The 19,391-nt window shown below is 44.0% G+C and overlaps 1 protein-coding gene across 8 annotated transcripts in view; it reads right to left on the bottom strand.

Annotated features, from left to right (window-relative positions):
- The window catches only part of TRERF1 (transcriptional regulating factor 1), a 100,125-nt gene extending 81,325 nt beyond the window's left edge, over positions 1-18,800 (bottom strand). For 5 of the 8 annotated variants that reach the window (XM_064709027.1, XM_064709028.1, XM_064709025.1 and 2 more), the window contains exon 1: positions 18,758-18,800. The gene's annotated coding sequence lies outside the window, so the exon portion shown is untranslated. Of the gene's footprint in view, positions 1-17,531; positions 17,617-17,802; positions 17,818-18,446; positions 18,619-18,757 lie in introns of those variants that run through there. The other 3 variants (XM_064709021.1, XM_064709023.1, XM_064709022.1) reach the window with 3 other exon arrangements.
- Positions 18,801-19,391: the final 591 nt, after the last annotated feature.

Here is a 19,391-nt window from a genome sequence, read left to right as displayed (position 1 = left end):
CAGCCATCTCAGTTAATTCTGTGCATCTACATTTAAAGCTTACCTCTGTTATTCTACTCTGTGCTTTGTATTTTACAACATCTTTAGTTGTTTATATACATGAAATGCATATTAGAATTTGTTTATTTTTAAACTAGTAGCTGTATAAGTAATACAAATATCTGACCTTGCATTACCAACTCACCAATACTCCAAGCATGAATTTTTATTCACTTAGCACTCTTTAAAATACACACACATATCCCAAAGGAAAAACACATAAGAAAATACAAAATCTTATCCTTAAGAGTAATATTTACTTACTAAGAAAAGTTATTTCCCTTAACTAGAACATTTTTATAGCTGGGAAAACAATTCATAAAGAATTTACTACATTCACATGCTTGTACATCTATTAGTTATAATCTTTCCCAAGGAAGTTTAACTAACAGTTATGTCTAACATACATGGTCATTAAATACTGCAGTCCACAAAACACTACAAACAAAACTATTTGTATAAACAACAGAAGAAAGGTAACATGTTTATCACACAAGTTGATTATCTCACCAATCATATTCAGCTTTTATGGCATTACAAGTGACAGTATAAATCTTTAACAATCACAGCTTTGATTAGTCTTTGTACCTTACAGACTTTGCATCTACTACTTCCAATGCACTAAGTCTTGATTTTGAAATCAAGATACACCAATTAAATTAGTCAAATCCTCAACACTTACTAATCCCCTTCCTGTCTTCCAGTGACCAGAAATACTCAAAACCAACCGATATCCAACACCTCTTCCCAGAAGTATGCTTTCTAGGTTTTCAGATACAACAAAAGCTGGAACTTGGCACAACTTTGATAACTGCATTTTCAAATTAGAAGCCAGGAAATTAGTCATGGTAGGGCAGCATCTCTAGGGGACAGTTTGGGTGGCCAGCAGCAACCAGATGCGTGTGGAAGGCTGTGTGAGAGGGCAAGATTGGTATCTACCACTTCCTCCCTTCTGCCATAAGCATCAGAAAAGCTGAGAGAGTCCTCCCTCACTTACTGTGGGCTCAACCCCAAGCACAGGGGAGCGCCAGTGCAGGTACCACAGCACCTTGAGAAAGGGTAAGATCAACAGAACTGGTGGGCAAAACTTGAGGCCAAAGACGTGGTTTTGCCAGTTTGATTAAACAGTGACTTAAGTGTCTCAAGAGAGCCACACTTACAACAATTAGACCTTAAACTTATAAAAGATCACATTTGCAGGAGGACAGTTCTTTCCAGTCATCAGCAGCTACACAATAGCTGTTTGACTCAGCAAAGTTATCACAACATCCTAAGACACACCACCTCCTCACCATGGCAAACCCACAAAAATGGCTTCACATCAACCCCCTCCTCCACCCCCAATGGGCAAAGTAGGACACCATCATGCCCCAAATAGGAAATACAATAGGAAATATAACAGGAAAATCTTGCTAGATGGACTGGGGCTTTCTTTGGGAGCTGGCTGATGCCCCAAGCCCAGCACAAAGACCATGACCCAGATGCCAGTGTATGACCAGACTCACCCCAACAGCAGCTGGCCAAAAGCAGTGCTCTTCCCAAGGACATTTTAGAAGCAGAAGCAATGCAATTCAACAGATTTAACCTGTTACACCAAGTGTGTGCCAGCTGCTCTCAGCCAGCTCAGCCTCACCTAGCAGCCCTTTCTCCTCAGGGACAGCACCAAGAAGTACCAACACTCCGTCAAGTTTTTTTACTACAATCTGCAAAAAGTCCACGGTGCAAGCAAGGAGACAAACATTCTGCTAGACTGAGGACATGTCCACCATTGGGAGGAAGGGAAAGAAATGGAAACTAGTGGCCTGAACTACAGGACGTTCAAAGCCCAATGATGGCTGCTCTGCCTACAGGGACACAGTCAGGGAGTCAGAGCCACAACAGCTCTGTGAGCATGGCACACTGAGAGGAGAACAGCATTTCTCTTCAAGGACATCATACTTCCTAAATGATCTCAGGCAGCCTCCACACTGCTGCAGCACCCTGACCTCACAAATGCCTTCCAAAGGCTGCAATTAACACTTTGGGCTGTGCTGCCTTCCCACACCTCTCACCAGACTCCCCTCCTCACATCAGTGTTCGGCGCAGGTCTGGGCACAGCAGCACTGCCCAGCACCAAGAGGTGAGGGAGCCAATGTGCCTGAGCAAGCCCAGGGAGAGGGAGAGGAAGGAGAAGGAGCCCCCCCAACAGAAAAGCAGAGTTGGGATGCCAACCTTAGCTGGCAGCAAACACAATTTGGCCAAACCTAACCACCCCACCTGCAATCCCAGTTTCAGTGGGCTGCTGACTTCAGACTTCACAGGAAACTAATTTTTGTGAATGATGCTGTTCTGCTTTATCCTCATTAACATCACTTGATTATTTTTTCAAAAGCAGAGATGCTAACTATCACTTCTGCTCAGGGCTCTGTAACACAACTAGAGGCTTTCCTTTTCCACACTGAGAAGCACCTTACAGAAAGATTTCAGCTGTCTGTGCTTAGAAAAGTAAACTTTAGTGCTTTCCCTTTAGCATCTCCACCACACAAAAAGTACATGGGTTAGAGCCCTTCTTCTGAAACTTCATATGTTAATTAACAGTGAAAGGGCAGTGTTAATAGCTTTGCTGTTTTTAACCTTGCTGGGATCATTACTTTACTCCACATAGCAAGGAAAGAGGAAAATGTTCACAATCAACAGCAAGAAGTAAGCTAGAACTGGCTGTGGATCAGTAAGAAAAGCAAAAATTGATGAACAGTGCAGGAATGGTGAATTGGGTTATTGAGTTGTATGTACAGACATGACTGTGTGACAGGGTGCAGATTTTCACCACACACAAATGTGTGGTGAGTTGGGAGTTTCTCATCTGCCTTCTGCCATGTTCATTTATGTAGTCTGCTCCCATGGCCCCCACCAAGAGCCACACTCTCCAACACCCTGCACTGTCTCCTAGGGAGGGAGAAGCCCACCTTTGGCCCAAATAAGAGTTCACCATGAGTATTTAATGGGTATTTTTGGAAGTAAATAAAGGGCATTTCCACTAGAAACAATTTTATCCCAGGACAGAAGATGATACAACACAAAACTATACAGCACCATTTGCATTTTAAACTCAACAGCTTCAAGATCAATCTTCTTGAGCTATTAAAAAGGATTCAAAAACATGCTGAGTGGAGGCAAACCTTACACTTCAGACACACTACTTCTGATATTTGAGAGGTTCAGCACAGACACTATCCCATAAACTTGCCAGCATCATATTTATGAGCACATGGATACATTTATTTCTCTGGATAGAAAACATGGAGATGACCATCACATCACTGGTGAAAACTGCTATGTCATAAAATAACCCACAGCTACTGGAATTTATAAGTTCCTGTAACCAAGGAGCATGTGCCAAGCCAGGCAATCCTGATGAATTACATTAGAAGCCTATAGACTTCTCAGAAATAATTAATTTGCTCAGAGTTGCATCTGCACAAAGACATACATACACTCACATTTCTGAAGGAAAATAAATTCTGACTTCTTACATTCACGTATTTCCCCTTGAGGATAAACCTGTAAGATTATTAACTGTAATAAAGCTCTAAAATGGATGTTAAAATGGTGTTTGAGGGCAGCATCCATCAGACACTCCAAAAACATATATAAGCTAAATTCTAGTGCACTATATAAAGGCAAGTTTCAGCTAGAAAGCTTTACTGTGATTTGTGGCACTTTAAAAGCACTCTTGTAACAATTTTAATAGTTTAAAATATTGGAGTTTAGTCCCAAAGAGATGTAGCTAGTGCTAAACTGCCATTTTAATGGAATTTTTGCACCCTCTCTCTATGCTCTACTTTATAAATAAACCTCTAGACTTTTTATTGATTTCTTTTAACATGATAGATTGAACCTCTCTGGGAGAGAGGGTGAAAGAACAGCACACGAAAAATTACAGGTTCACAGTTTGTGAAAGGGACAATAACAAAACCCCCAAGAGAAAACAATTACAACACAATGCATATATGCCTGTGTTCACTGCTTTCAGATCTGCCTTGTGCATGTGTGCATATATATGTATCTGCCTCATTAAATTCACCATGAGAAACAAGTAAAACAATCATGTACAGCTAATGATGTGTTGTACATCCTTTCAGTTGCAAAGCCTAAACTTGACTTCAGCATATCTGACTTGAGTAGCTCGTGCTCTGAAGTGGGGTAGGACATGCCATCAAAATTACTTCAAAGGTTTCATAGTAGTCCGAGGTCGACATTCTGCAGATGCAGAAGTGAAAACACCCGAGATTTTTTTTTCTATTGTATATATAGCATGAATTAGGGTAAATTAATAGAGCTAGTTGGTCCTAGAGGGTCCTGTGCCAGACAGCTCACCAGGATACTGTCCCGCTGACCCAAATTCTGCAACCAGCTCTGCCCCTGTGAGCACTGCCAAGTGCACTTGTGGTCAAGCTGTGAGATCACTCCTCCTCCCACGATCCAGCTCAGAAACATACTACAGAAACACACCATGGCAGAATAAAAGCTTACTACCCCTGTGCATGGATGTCCACCCACAGGAAGGAGAAACTGTTAGTTTTCTGACACAGAGACAGACCTACTTTTAAGTCGTGTGATTCAATTCTCAGTTGCCAACATTATGCAAGGGATAAGCAGAACAGCTCATACACAGGTTTCTTTCTTACATAGGAAGAACGTGAAGGACAACCAAACAAAAAGAAACAGAGTACTGGCAGCATGCTAAACTAGGTAAGTACAGTCAAAAATACTTAGCAGCCTTTTGACTTTATCCTGTTTGGTTTACCTTTCCTTACTGCAATGTATTTTTTAAAATCTGGATCCGTTCACTATATATGTGACTAGATTAAAAAGATTCCTTGAACACATGACTGTGCAATATGATTTAAATTCTTTGCAAGATCTCACAAACTCCTGTGTGCTTAATTTTAGAAACAAGGACAACAAAAAAAAAATCAAAAACCCAACAACGTCTGCCATTTCCATATGTGCTCTATATTTCACTAGTTCTTTACCAGAAATGAAGAAAAAAACCCCAAACCAAAACCCCCCCACAAAAGAATGTTAGGGGCGTTATGTCTTTCCTGACACTTTGAAATACAAGATACTTCTGACTTGTTGGTCACCTAGACATCTGTTACACCCAGTTCCCCCAACTGAAACACAGAAGGAGTGGTAAATTCAGAGAGCTATTTGTGGAGATAGGAAGATGATGTGACAGCAATATCATGGATAATGGGGGATTCTGGTCATGCAATGCCCCAAAATGATTTTCAGCGGACACAGCCGAATCATTCCAAGTCCAGAGTGAGTACAAATCTCTCCTCTTGGTGGCTGTTTCTCAGATGATGGAAGGAGATGCAACATCAGCAATTACTATCACAGCAATGATCCATGGGACCCAAAGCACAAACGTGCAATGTAACAGCAGCCAGTTATGCAACCTGAACAGCTCGGGATGCCTGGCAAACACAGGGGAAAGGCAGGTTCAAAGAGTGGGAGTCTGCCAGACTTGAGATTTCATGTCACATCTCCAACCAGCCCGGTACCACCCAAGTCACCAAGAAGGGATGCAGCACATATCCAATTCTGTTCCTGGGGGCCAGAACAGAATGGGTACACACTTCAGAAGGGACTTTGTGTTTTCCCTGATTTAGCCAAACCACATATAAAGACCCAAAACTAGACCTCTTGACTACTTCTTGAAGGTCACATGAAGGTCAACAAGTGGATGGTGGAACTGAAAGACCAGCACTGCTACCTACCATGTTACTGCTCTGTAAGGAACACGACCTCCAGAGACCAATGCTTTCAACCTGGTCCTTTTGCTGGTACTTAACTCGCACAATGCTTTAATCCCATTAAGCATCTGATTTTTAAATACTGCTCCGCCTTGGCTCACAGGCACCTGCTACTGACAATTATCAAAGAACATATGTAAGAAAAAAAAATAGCATATGGCCACACAAGTAACTGCAGCAATGAAGCGCTCCTCGCAAGCTCTAAAAGAGACAAGTAATTGCAGCACTCTGTGGCGCGTGCGAGCACTGACCGCTCAAATGCGCGGGGCTACACCAACACAGACCCTCCCAGCACATCCCTCAGCCCTTTCCCCTGCATCCCCTCGCTCCTGGCTGGGGCAGAAAAAGAGATGCAAAAAAATACAAAGTGCGTGAATGGATATTGGTAACTTTCGCAGGCCATGAGCCCAATCCAAAGCTGTTCCTACAAGTCTTCCTGCTGGAGGCCCCTGGAGGCCTCCCTGCCTTTCTCCCAGGGCAGAGAGGGCTGACTGAGACACACAAGGAGGGAAATCTCTCCACATCCACTGAAGTGTCAGGTGAGTTTGTTTCGCTGTGGTTTTGGGGGTTTTTTTAAACTTATTGGGATGAATCCCATCCCCATGGCCTCATCCCTCCCAAAACAATAAAGATAAATTAAAAGTCTAGTAAAGATAAATTAAAATGCTCTACACATTGGGCATTATGGCTGGAAATTTAGCAGGAGAGTTAGAACAATGGTTGTCCTTTTGTCTCTGTGCACATTGGTACCGCCACCAGCTCGCTACCAAGTCTGCTGCACTCAAATGCACAAATTCAACATTTCTCCCATTTCTTAATGTATTTATTTTTCCTCTGGGAAGTGACTTACTTTAAAAATTGCTTTATGATTAAAAAACACAGCAATCAACTTTTCAAAATGTCAACTTTAATTTGATTTTTGTTTCCCTCCTCCCAGGTCCTCAGGCTCTCACAGGAAACCCCTATGCCTCCATTTTACTTTGCCACAGCTGTAGCCCTACATCAACCCCAGAAGAGCAGCTCCAAAACCTGGAGATTTCTGGTGGAGATGAGGAGCTCTCAACTCCCCAACACGGAGCTCAGCTTTGCACATGGGACATTCATCATCAACATAAGAGCTTCAGTTCAAAACTTACTCAGTGCCACAAGGGCAGGTTTTGCCTGCAGGGCTGTGGGGATTAACCTACCCAACAATGTGCCACAGCAAACTCCTGACCTGGTCACCAGAAGTGCCAACAGGCACAGTGCCGTCCTTTGGATGTTTCCGCTGCAGCAGGGATCCTGGGAACAGCATGGTATTAGGGGGCCACCCAGTCTGGAGGCACACACAGCAAGGAAACGAGCCACATTCCTACCAGTTCCAAAAGGCTTTACACCAGATCTTCCTTTCTCCTCATTGCACAGAATTCAGAGCATTTACAATGAAGTTATCGATGTGCCACAGTTAGCCAAGCAAGACTTGCAGCACAGAGCTAATGCTCAGTTAATAACCCAACAGGGAGGAGAAAAAACCTCTGAATTTAGCATGGCTGATGTAAGCTGTGATGTCATTTCCACACATAGGCTAGTGAAAAAAAAAAAAAAAAAATCTTTTTTTTTCAGATCCAAGATGCAGAGATATGTAAACTGCTTGGCTTCCATTTCAAATAAACAGTGTGAGATAACCCCAAAACTTAATAATGCTTTCAGCCTTCGCTGCTGCTCTTCAGAAGACTCGAAGCCTTCGACAGGATCAGCTCCCCGGGAGAGCAGTGCGCCAAACCACTTGTACAGGCACGCACCCTCAGCACCGTCCCACCCAGCAGTGCCAGCACAGTCTGGTTCTCACTCTTCAACAAGATCTTTGGTTTGGGCTTTTTTTTTTATTTTGGAGGAAGTAATTTTAAACAAAGAATAAGGAAAAAAAATCTTGCTCTAACAGCTGTAAAGGATTTTTTGGTCCGATTATGGCCAAAATTAACTATTCTCTAAGGACAGATTAAACAAGCCAAGCAAAACAGGTCAGAAGATCAGAGAGAAAGGGCATCTTAGAATTATGAAAGATGCTCAGCTAAATTAACCAAAAAAAAGAGAAAAAACAAACAAACAAAAAACTTCAGTCAAACAGAAGAAACTGCTGAAAGAACAATCTGAAAGTACAAAAAAACTTGGGTAAATTTGGGTAACCTAGAAAATGCTGCAGAAAAATTTTACCATTTTTTAAAAATAATAACTTCCTTCAAATTAAACCCCCCACTTTTTCCCCTCAAAGACGTAACTTCTTAACAGGAACTCTGCTGTAAGCGCTGTGCTTACCTATTCTGCCAGTAAATAATTTCAGAACTTGAGAACATTTATAAGAAAATTCAACCTGGAGGGTAATTTTCCTGAAATTTCTGTTTGGCAAATGAAAATAGTGTTTTCAACAGATGAATATCCTTCCCTGTAATTGTTATTCTGTTGCCATACACTAAATTGGTGTTTTACACAAATGCAGCTTGAAACCTACCTACTGAAAGAAAAACAACCCGAGATAAAACCAACCCGCACAGAACAGGGTAGAACAGTACTAATAACATGTAAGCACAGGTTTCTAAATAGTAAAAAAGAGGTCGTTGCATAATTTATTCATTTTCCTACCAGTTTCACAGATGAAGATAGCAGCACCATGAGATAGCCAAAAGATTTTTTTTGCCTTTAGCTCAGTAATTTACAAGCCTTTGAGTTTCACTGCGTTTTGTTGTTGTTGTTCACTGGGAAAATACTGTGGAAATAACATTTACCTGTATTCTCAGTCTACAAGGCTTGCTGAGTGCAGCTCCATAGAGACGCATCCCCAGCGAGCAGCACAGAGATTTACCGTAAATTGGTGACTAATCCTTACGGCGTACCCTGTACGTGTATCACTGAGTCAGCCTGAAAGTTTGTTCATTCACTCAAACACCACTTCTTCCATTCTCCTCTCTCTCTGATCGGCAGGCAGGTGTGAAATCTGCCTTTCCTCCATTCAAGGACAGCTTCTTACTGCCTGAACAGGCAAAAGGTGCAGGTACGAAAACTTGCTGCTCTTGTGGAGGAGTGCCCTAAGAAAGCGCACGCTTGCCTACAACAGCATAAAAACAAACACACCAAAAAAAGAAAGCCCTACATTTGCTTTCAGCAAGAAACTTCTGTGTATGCAAGGAAGGAGCCCTGCAGGGAGGGACTCTCCAGGGGGCACAAGCTGACCCTGCTACTGGAAAAACTTCCCAGTTCCCACATTTGGCAATCTAATGTACAAAGCCTGCGAGAAATGCCCAGTTTGAGTTTTACTGGTAACAAAAGCAGCAGCAGAACAATGCAGGTAAATATTCTAGATAGCTGTAATGGCCACGTATGACTTTGCATTTGCTGAAGCCTAAAATAAGATGCCCCACTCTTTTGTTCTCTTTTTTAGTTTCTTGCAATTTACATAATTAGCAGTACGGATTTTCCAGAAATAACCTGAAAGTAAAAGTTTTACCTGAAAAAAAAAAAAAAAGAAAAGAAAAGAAAAAGAGCTGTTTATGCAAAGGATAGCGTGGGGCTTAAATGTAAGGATTTTCCTTACATAACTGAAGGCCATCATCGACTTTGTAATTATGATACTTCAACTAGAGAATAGAATTTTATTACAGAGTAAAATAATTACAACAAGGAGCTGCAGTCAGTCATACTCAGACCCAACCTTGCACCTTATTTCAAACAGTCACACAGGTAGTTCAACCAACTATAACAAGAGCAGGCACTGCTACAGATGAGTAAAAATTGAAAAATCCAGTCCAATACTGAGCACACAATCTGACAGAAGCCCTCCCATCAGGCAGCTTTATGTAGCAATCTATGTGCCATTGCCCTATAATGTCTGCACTGCAACCTTACTCGTTTTGGACCATCGCCTACTGGCTGAGAGGGGGCCTTTAAAACCAGATGAGCCCATGTTATTTTAATGAGCCCCTACTTTAACTAACGATCAAGCAGTTAGCCTAGGGATTGTATGCTGACAGACTCCCAGCATCAAAGTACAGCTCCTTTCAAAAATTAGAGTAATTCTGTGGTATTAGTCTATCGTTTATGTATGTGCATGCAACGTCCAGATTACAACTTCTGAAAGTTGGAAATCGTTGAAATAAAAGTCTGCTAAGGCTTTATTTTATCATTCCCACTCATGTTAAGCAGTACCTTACTATGCAGGCAACCACATTTGGCTTAACTTACATTCTTTTCATTAACAAAACAGTACTTAATCCAATGTCTTTTTTCTGTGAACCTCCCTTTTCAGGTGTATTATTTCTTTAAATCTAAAGCTGTTTTCAACTTCAAAGACCAACTTTTTACTACAAGCAATATAGAAGCAGTAAAATTCATCCTCTGCAATGCATCTTTGGTTTTCAAGTGTATAAACAGTGAAATCTTTTTTCATTTTACCTTCAAGGCATATTCTCTTATTCATGCTCTTTCATTATAATAGCAGCAACTTTAGAAATGTATTAAAGTTAATTATAAACCATCTCTTACAAAATTTCATAGTCCTAAAAAAACCTTTTCCTCACTTTAAAAAAAAATTGCCTCTCATTTTCTAATGTTATCAAACTACTTTTTCATTGTGATCCATGCTCACATACCAATTTACTGAACTCTGACAGCATAAAACAAGCTTAACTGACAAAAAAAAATGCAGAGAATCACTGTTCACCATCACAACTGAGAAACCTCTTCAAGTCTTCGAAACACAGCATCAATTGAAGAATGAAGAGAACTTGCCTGCCCATACTTCTGCAAATATTTTGGCTAAGAGGAATTACTACCACCTTAAATGGAGATATGCCCCTGCCATATTCAGAAATACGGGTTTAACGTAGTTATGGATATGAATCTCACTTCTCCAGACATAAATTGCCTGCTAATTTAGAAACCTCTCTCCACTCCCCCACTCCGTACCTGATGCTCTGCCATGCAGACCTGCTGGAACACACGGCGATGCAGGGCATTCCTGAGGATGGGCATGGAAAGGTCATCAGTGCTTCACTGCCTGTGCTCAGAGACACCTTCTAACAAAGCAGACACTTGGTTCCTACAACCTGTCTTACCTTGGCGTGATCAGAGGAGTGAAAGCCCTTCCAGAGAGAGGCAAGAATGTAATTTCTGACACTCAAATGCCTCCATGAAAAGACGGCATCTTGCCTCGTTTGGCATGCTCCTGCTCGTGGCAAGTGTGTTGCCAGAGAAAGTTAGAACTTCAAACAGCTTCATTCAACCCTTTCAAATAATGTATCCTGGTTCAGCATCTCACCAGTCAAGCACGTCAGTCTACGAGATGGTTTTCCGCCTTATTTTTGCCAGAAACTCATTAGAATATCACTGCAAGTACTTGTTTATTATCATTGCTCTGATGCTGAATTCACGTTTTTACAGTGATCAATAAAAACTAAATCAGCTCACTACACACTCAGCCCACACATGAAGAAAATTAATTTAATAAGATCAAAGTTGTCTACCTTCTACTGCTGTAAAATCACAACCAGCCTGATGTTTTTTGCCAGTTATCTTTGAAGAATGATTGGAAATGAATAAAAAAATCATTCTGGAAGCATATACTGAAATTGCAGATACAAAACAGAGATAGGAGGACACATGCAAGCAACCACATGGGAGACCTTTGCTTGAATTTGAACTGCGTGGCAGGCCAAAGCATTAGATCTCTTGCAAAGCTGCACCACTCAGTGTGGCTGAACATGAAGCATTTCTGCTGTTTCACCAACATACATAAGGGTTCCTCTGCAACACTAAACACTAAATATAAGCTTTTGAAAGGTAACCAAGAAACCCCCAAAATCATGCCAGTGAGTTAACATCTGAACTGCTTCCACACATTTCCTTCCAAATATACTAGGGGCAAGAGCAGCAACCAAACTCCTGCATTCAGCACCGAGCCATATGTGGCGTGTACTTGTGGTTCAGGTGACTACAGGCTCCAGCTCGGCTTTGGTAATGGCCACAGAGCTCAGGGCTATTTCAAGGCCCACTGTGGCCTAGGAGTCATTGAAGGTGCTTTCAGCCTCCCAAAAGAGTGCAACGTGCAGCCCTCTCCTTGCTGAAAGCAGCAAGGGGCCAACTCAAACACCACCATCTCTCTGCAAGGTAAGCCCAGCTTCCACGCTCATGATAAAATAAAATATAAAAGAGGCAGACCAAAAAAGAAGCAATTGAGATGATGTTTACAAAACTTTAAGTCAATATCCTACATATTTCAGGGCTTTGGCAGCCTACATTTTAGGGTAAAGAAAGCTCTGTTTAGCTGTGCAGGGTCTTCCAAGTATTCCTACTTGTGAACCAGGTGAAGTCTGATCAGCATCCATTATTTTATTTAATACACTGCTACTGTTGCTAACAATGCTAATTTTAACATCACAAAAAGAGAAAATAGGTAGCAAATCTGCTTACAAAATTGCAACAGCCCTATTTACCAGTCACGGTTGTCTTTCTCTAGTACAAACAAGATCTTCCACTTGGACATCTTCTCCGGCAGTGGAAAGATGCAGCAAGGTAGCAGCAGAATGAAGCACTGGTGGTACAAGTTCAGGAGGCAGCACTGCAGCTGCACTCCTGCAAAAACACCCAGCACCTACAGGCACTTGCCAAAGAAACCCCATCTACCTCCTCCTTCTCCATTAACCGCTGCACTGTCCAAAAGACTGAATAACTTTTAGTCTCTGATCAAAATGTGTATTAAAATCACCTCATCTTATGTCTCCAAACTTTCACAGATTTGCAATGCAGTACTTCCTAACCTGCAGTACTTAAAAATTGTATTCAGCATTAAAGTACATGAGATCTCTTTGGAGGAAAAAATATTATTACATATGAACAACATACTTCATAACTCATTTCCTGCTCCCCAATAAACTGTATTCAATTCTGCCTGGAGAACAGAGGGCTATTTGAAGTTATGCAAAGCTCTCGCAGCATTGATTTCACGAGGACCCCCTTAAGATCACATCCTTGCAAGAGGACCCATACGCATTAGAGCCACAGGACAGCAGCTTTACCTTACTGACATTCCAGGATTGTAGTGGGTGCTGTTTAAGAAAGTGAAAGAAGTTACTATGTAGGTCAAGTGTGGAATTAAAAGTTTTTAAAAAAGCCTAATGTAGCTGTAATTGGCATAACCCTCCAAGTGTAAACAGAGATCCTTCCAGGAAAATGCACTTCTACTTCTGATTTGCCACGTGAAACATGACAGTACTGGGAAAAACACTTTCCTACTAGTACAACTGGAACTCAGACAGGACCCTCACCCACACAGAAGTGTTGCGAAACCCCTCAATACCCCGATAATATTCACTATTCACCAGCAGAATTTTTGGTTTACTGGGGAAAATGTATTTAAAGTCATTTCTAAACACACCAGCATTAGCTATTTTTTATTTTTAAATATAAAAACTAGAACACAGACTTCCTTCCTATCCACCCTCATGCCCCCCCAAACACACATACACTAAAAATATATAAATAAAGGAAATGAAACTTCCCCATCAATGAAAATTGGGGGGTGGGGGAAAAGACGAGAAGAAGAGAGGACGGAGTGGAGAACAAAGACAAAAATTACTTTTTTTTTAAGACAGAGAATTTCAGTCATTCTCAAGTTTTAAACTTGCTTTGCAGCGTTGGGTACTTTTTTTGCACAGTCTGATGCTGAAATTATTTAGGATTTGACATTCACTTAAAAAGAAAGTACCTGATATAAATTCTGCACCTCAAATGGCCCCTGTCCTTTAAGAGTCCTGGTAAGCCTTGTTCTAGCCAGATGGCGTGAACAAAAACCTCACCATCAGGGATCCTTTAAAAAGGAGGTGCTGATAATTTAACATTTAACTTACACCTACCTGCTTTGCTGGGGCAATCCTTCCCAATCTCTATTTTTGCAGTCTTTACACTCCAGGGCTAGCTGGAGTAAGTTTTATTACCTAAATCTGAGTTTTTGCTTTTTACTGAACATGAGATTTTTGACACAGAGAGTGGGGGGCGAAGGAATCAAAAAAGACCATCTACAACAATTTTGCTTTGCTATAGCTGCAATGAACTTTAAACATGAAGAGAAAAAAAATGGCAAATGAAAACAAAACCTTGCAGCTCTGCACTTCAAGGACATATCACAATGCGGGTTCTATAAAAAATCTTACCATGAGCAGTTGATGAGGGGAGGGAGGGGAAAGACAGAAACCATTTTCTTGCTGAACTAAACAGACAAGAGAAAATTTGTGACAAGACCCACGATGGCTGCTTTAGACATTGGTGGGGTGTGGACACTTGGCACTTGTCCCCATGTGCCTGGGAAGTGACAAGAGCCCACCAGAGCAGGGGACGGAAAGCCGAAGAGAAGCAATTTGTCTGAAAGTCTAACAAAATTTAAACTGTAAACTGGAGAATGACAAACTAAAATTAATTTTGTTTTAAAAAATCAACTACCTTTTGACTCTGCCTCATATCAGGATTTTGGGTCTTTCCAGAGCAAATCATCAGTCAATTATGAAAACTTAGGTGGGCTGTTTGTGTGCGACACATTACTCTTTGTTACAGAGTAAGCTGAAACCACAAGACTCATTTCACTCAGAACCTCAAAATATACCTAACGCTCCAGAATTACTCCAAAACCCTGCAACACCCCACTCTAATGCAAGGAGTTTAAACTTAAAAAAAAAAAAAATCACACACTATTACACAGTAATAGGGCATATATTTAAGAGCATGTCCTGAGTTCCCCAAACCATTATCCTCTCAATAAGAAAGTAACATAAATTATGTATTTTCCTTCAAGTTTCTGTGGCAGCAGGTTGTAGTCTGAGCACATTTTCCAGTTTTTCCCCACACAAATCAATGATTTGGGGTTTTTTTCTGCTGCTGTTTTGAGCAGGTCCAGGTGAGCCCACATCCCCACCATCACGGAATGACACAGGCAAGTGAGAAAGAGAGAAAAGAAACTGCTATCAAAACACTATTCCTTCTGCCCACAGAAACCAACATCCAACAAGAACCAGTGTCAGTATGAGCTGCTGGCAGACTGTGTCACCCACTTTGTCCTCCTGGCCAGCCTGGACATACAGTGGCAGCAGCAAGGAGAGGATGGTGCAAGAGCCCATTTTCGGCATTTTAGATTGAACAGGAGATACTCCCACAAGCTCCTTAAGTTAACTTAGTGCCTAAACGCATGCTGCTCAAAAGTAATTTCAGTCAATCTCTTAAATCTGCTTGGTTTCAAGCAAAGAGTTGTTAAAGACAAAAACAACCCAATAAAATTGTTGCTACTGTTCTTTGAACCAGGTTCAGACTACTCTTTGAAGGAAGAGTCGCCTTTCTTAAAATATATTTGAATGTGCTATTTTAGTCTTTATCTTAGAAGGCCCGATTTCCCCTCACAGCCCTGCAACTGATTACAGTAATAGGTTTCTCAGAGATGGACAAGTTAAGAAGAGGTTTTGTAACTTCACATACAGCAAAGAGTAAGGAATTTGCTGCCTTCCTTTTTCTTTAGTTCTGAATGCAGCCCCCCAGTCCCTCCCCACTTTCACACACGGTGACTCTGCCCTAGTAAGCAGTGCCGTGGAAGTCAGTGTGGCCACTTGTGCTCCTCACCTTATGTAAATAACCACGAGTGTGGCAGCTACTCCAGGCAGAATTCACATGTGCACTTGAAGATGCTTTTGCCTACTACTCTCAGGTGGATGGCAGGCAAAAGGATCTGCTAATTTCAGGGACAGGAAAAATTGTAATTCTGATGATAATTTTTTATTGGAACCATTCAGCTCTCAAAAGAATGCAAGGGGAGGAAACAAATTGTTTCCACACCAACCATTATTTTGTGTTTGTCAAACGCGGCTTGTTTTTTTTAAAACCAAAAAAACAAATACATATTTCTAAGGAAGCTGAAATGAAACTGCCTTATCTCACAGTTATTGTGACACATACTAAGGAGGTGCAATGCAGGGCCCTTCTTTTTAACACTGTCCCATTACAGTATTGGCAAAGGGAGAAAAGGGCCTTCTCAAACACTTGGCTGAGAAAGTTTTTAGGTGACATATCTCCCCCACTTGATTAGAACAAACAACAACAAAAAAAAGATGAAAATATTCACAGCAAAATGTTAACTTACTGTTTTAGGAAACAGTACTTTACAGAACTGCTCTTATACTCTTCTCACCCTCCCTGCCAGAGGCCAAGTAATGAGCCCAATTTATAATAGCAAGCCTCACTGTATCACTTCAAGAATTAAAATGGCCAGAAGAAAAGCAACAGTTTTGAGTTTAAAATCTAGGAATTTCTTTTTTCTATCTAAGCTAGTTGCACGCTACCCAGAGGCAAAAAAAAACCTAAAACAAGGATTGCTTTATGGTCTTAAATGAATACTGGAGGACTCTCAATAGGCAGGTCATCATCAGTAACATACAGGTTGAGAAAATGAAATGGCTTAGGCATGGAGACTTTTTCAGTCTATCGAAATACATCATGAGTCAATGTTAGGTAGAGAGGTTAGTCATGCTGTGGTTTATTTATGCTCATGTTGGCCCCTGATACTAAACACTGGAGGCAGGATGCCGGCCTAGCTACCTGCGGCCTCATCCCTCTTCCCCAGGAAGGGATGCCAACAGCAGGACATACACTGACACTGTGATTGAGCTCCAGTGTTATCCTATCACCAGAAGGCCAGTCCTCCAGTTCACACCCAGGCCAAGTTTCACAGAGAAGTGCTTTACCTGTATCTGAGTTTTTTTGGCTTTTCAAGATACACAGGTTTGACCACCACACCACAGTGCTGCTCAGGTCCTCACTGAGGTCTCCAACTTCAGAAACACAAGCTGCTAATCAATGGTAGAACAGATTGTTCTAGAGTGTTCATTTGCACCAAAACTTTTTGAGTAGGCTATACTTAAACCTTTAATTTTTCCAAAGATTATCAGAGTATCCTCCACAGAAGCAAGAAAAATGCATACAACGCATTTTCTTCATAAGAAAAATCACTTATCTAAATTCTAGGGAAAAGTCTATTTGTTTTATGCAAAGCTGCATAGTATGCATGCATAGAGCACGCATGCAGCAGCCCTTCTATTGTTATATGTGCCTTGGACAACACTTAGAAAAAAGATAAGGTACCAACCAGGGCATATTAAACTCTGTCACTTCAGTGGGCAATGAAGCGAAATGGGTTATTTCTAAATAGATGCACCTTATTAATGCAACGGCTCCATTCTGATCCAACTGAACGTCCAAGACCACGAAGCAGATAAGCAATGACAGCAATCAGCTGCATGTACCGCATGCAAGAATAACTCATGCACACGCTGGCTCTGTAATGTTGGGTCAGTGACACTATACCCTGAGTGAGGGCAGCAGACAAATCCCTGCTCCCCAGGGCAGCTCTGCGGGCCAGAGGCCCAAGCAGGATGGGTACAGAAAGCAGAGTGGCCCTGTCGAGCAGCCAGGCCAATCCTGCCAGGTGAACTCTCTGCTCTTCCCATATCCACAGTAAAATTATGCTGTTGTACCTACCAACAGCATAAAACTCCCCCCTCAGTGATTACATGCTTAAAACATTAATCATGAAGTTATACACAATATTTTCCATAAATATTTAAGCTATGGGTCATCCTATGTATTTTGCTGCCATCATGTCAGTCTGTAAGAATGTATGAACCTCACCTGTAACTATCTGAATGACGACCAGCACTGATGCGCAAGGACAGCAAGTGCAGGTCAGATTTTACTGGATGAAGGCAATAACCCGGCTAGGTTTACATCTCGATCAGTCAAGCCTGGTTAGTTGACAGGCAGACGTGAAAACCACTCTGTAAAGTCAGCAGAAGGATGAATAGCCATTATCCATTTATTAACTGGTTAACTGCCGATTAATTTCACTTGCAAATCGCCTCTCCGGTATTTAAACAACTGGCTAAGAGTTTTTGTTCCTTACCACCCCGTAATTTTGACGGGCCAGAAAGGCGGAGCGCCCCGCCAGCGCCCAGCCCGCCGCGCGCTCCTCTCCCGCAGGAATGGAGGGAGAAATCCCCATTCCTCCGAAACGAGCTCGCCCCACGCGGTGCCGCCCGGGAAGGGCTCCACAAGCCGAGCCCCGGGACCGCTCCGCTCCCAGCATTGATACCGAGAGGGCACCGGGCGCGCTGCGGGACGAAGGACGGGAGGAGAGGCGCGTGGGTCGCCCACTCGTGTCAGGGGCCGTGAGGGGCAGCACGGCTCGGGGAACTTCCGCGGCGAGCCCCGCCGAGCCGCCCTTCCCCGCCTCTGCTCCCGGCACGGCGCGGCGGCGCCCGGGACTCGCTCGCAGCAGCGCCGCGGCGGGGGCGCCCCGCGCCGGCCCCGCCGCCCGCCCGGCCCGGGCAGGTACCGGGCAGCGCCCCCCGCCCGCCCGCGCCCGGACGGGCAGGAGGCGGCGGCAGCCGGCAGGGCCTCGGCGCTGCAGACCGAAAGTCAACTACGAGCTGCAAACTTTTTTCTCCCTCCTCCCCCACCCCCCCCCTTTTTTTTTTTCTTCCCTCCTCTCCTTCCAGCGCAGCCCCGGCTCCTGCAAAAACGAAACTTGCGAAGCGTTGCCCCTACCTGGCGCGAAGTCTGCAACAAGTGCAGGCGGGCGGGGGAGGGGGGCGGGCGCGGGGCTCGTGTGGCGGTGTCGGCGAGGCGGGAGCAGATCGCGATATTAATTTATTACGGAGCTGCCCCGGGCTCGGTCCTACTTCACTTACAGTACGGCGCCCATCCTGTAAACAAATATCGCTCCGCCAGGAAACGCACTCCCCCAGCCCGGCCCGGCGCGGCCCCGCTGCCCGGCACCCACCCCGGCGGCGGCGGCACATGGAGCGGAGCGGGGCGGGGGCCCCGCGCCGGGGGAGGCTCCGGGCACCGGCACTTACCTCCGGCACGGCCTCCCCCGCCCGCCGAGCTGCCGAGTCCGTGATGCAAAAAGAAAGAAAAAAAAAAAAAAAAAAAAAAAAAAAAAAAAAAAAAGAAAAAAAATCCCCGGTGTCAGCAAATCGCTGTCAAATAATTTCCTTGCAGCAGGGAGCCGGGAAAAGCAGAAGCAGGAGGGGGAGGAGGCTGCGGGAGGCGGCGGGATCCCTCCGCCGCGATGGGTCTGGCCCCGGGTAGCGAAGCAGGAAGTAAGGTGTCGGTGGCGCCGCGGCCGCCCGGCCCCGCGGCGGGGCGAGGGGCGCCCGCCGCCCCCGGGGGCCCGCCCGCCGCCGGCCGTGCGCCGCCGCCGCCGCCTCCCTCCCTCTCTCCCTCCCTCCCGCTCCGCCGCGCCGCGGTCTGGCCGGCAGCCCCTCCTCTCAGGGCGGTGAGCGCAGCGCAGGTGCCGGGGCCACTGGCGGCGACCTGTCAGCGGCTCCCGCCGGGTCGGCGGGGTGCGGGCGAGGGGCTGCCGCGGGATCCCGCCGCATGCCGCAGGGCGCCGGGGCCGGGCACCGCTCCCGCTCCCGCTCCCGCCCGGGCGGCGGCGCCGGGGGACGACACCGCGGCAGCCCTGGGGCCGAGGGGGTCCCGCGCCGA

This window comes from Zonotrichia leucophrys, chromosome 3 (assembly GCF_028769735.1).
Source record: "Zonotrichia leucophrys gambelii isolate GWCS_2022_RI chromosome 3, RI_Zleu_2.0, whole genome shotgun sequence".
NCBI classification, from domain to species: Eukaryota; Metazoa; Chordata; class Aves; order Passeriformes; family Passerellidae; genus Zonotrichia; species Zonotrichia leucophrys.
The sequence above is the reverse complement of the archived record's forward strand: the minus strand, read 5'-3'. Positions and strand labels throughout refer to the sequence as shown.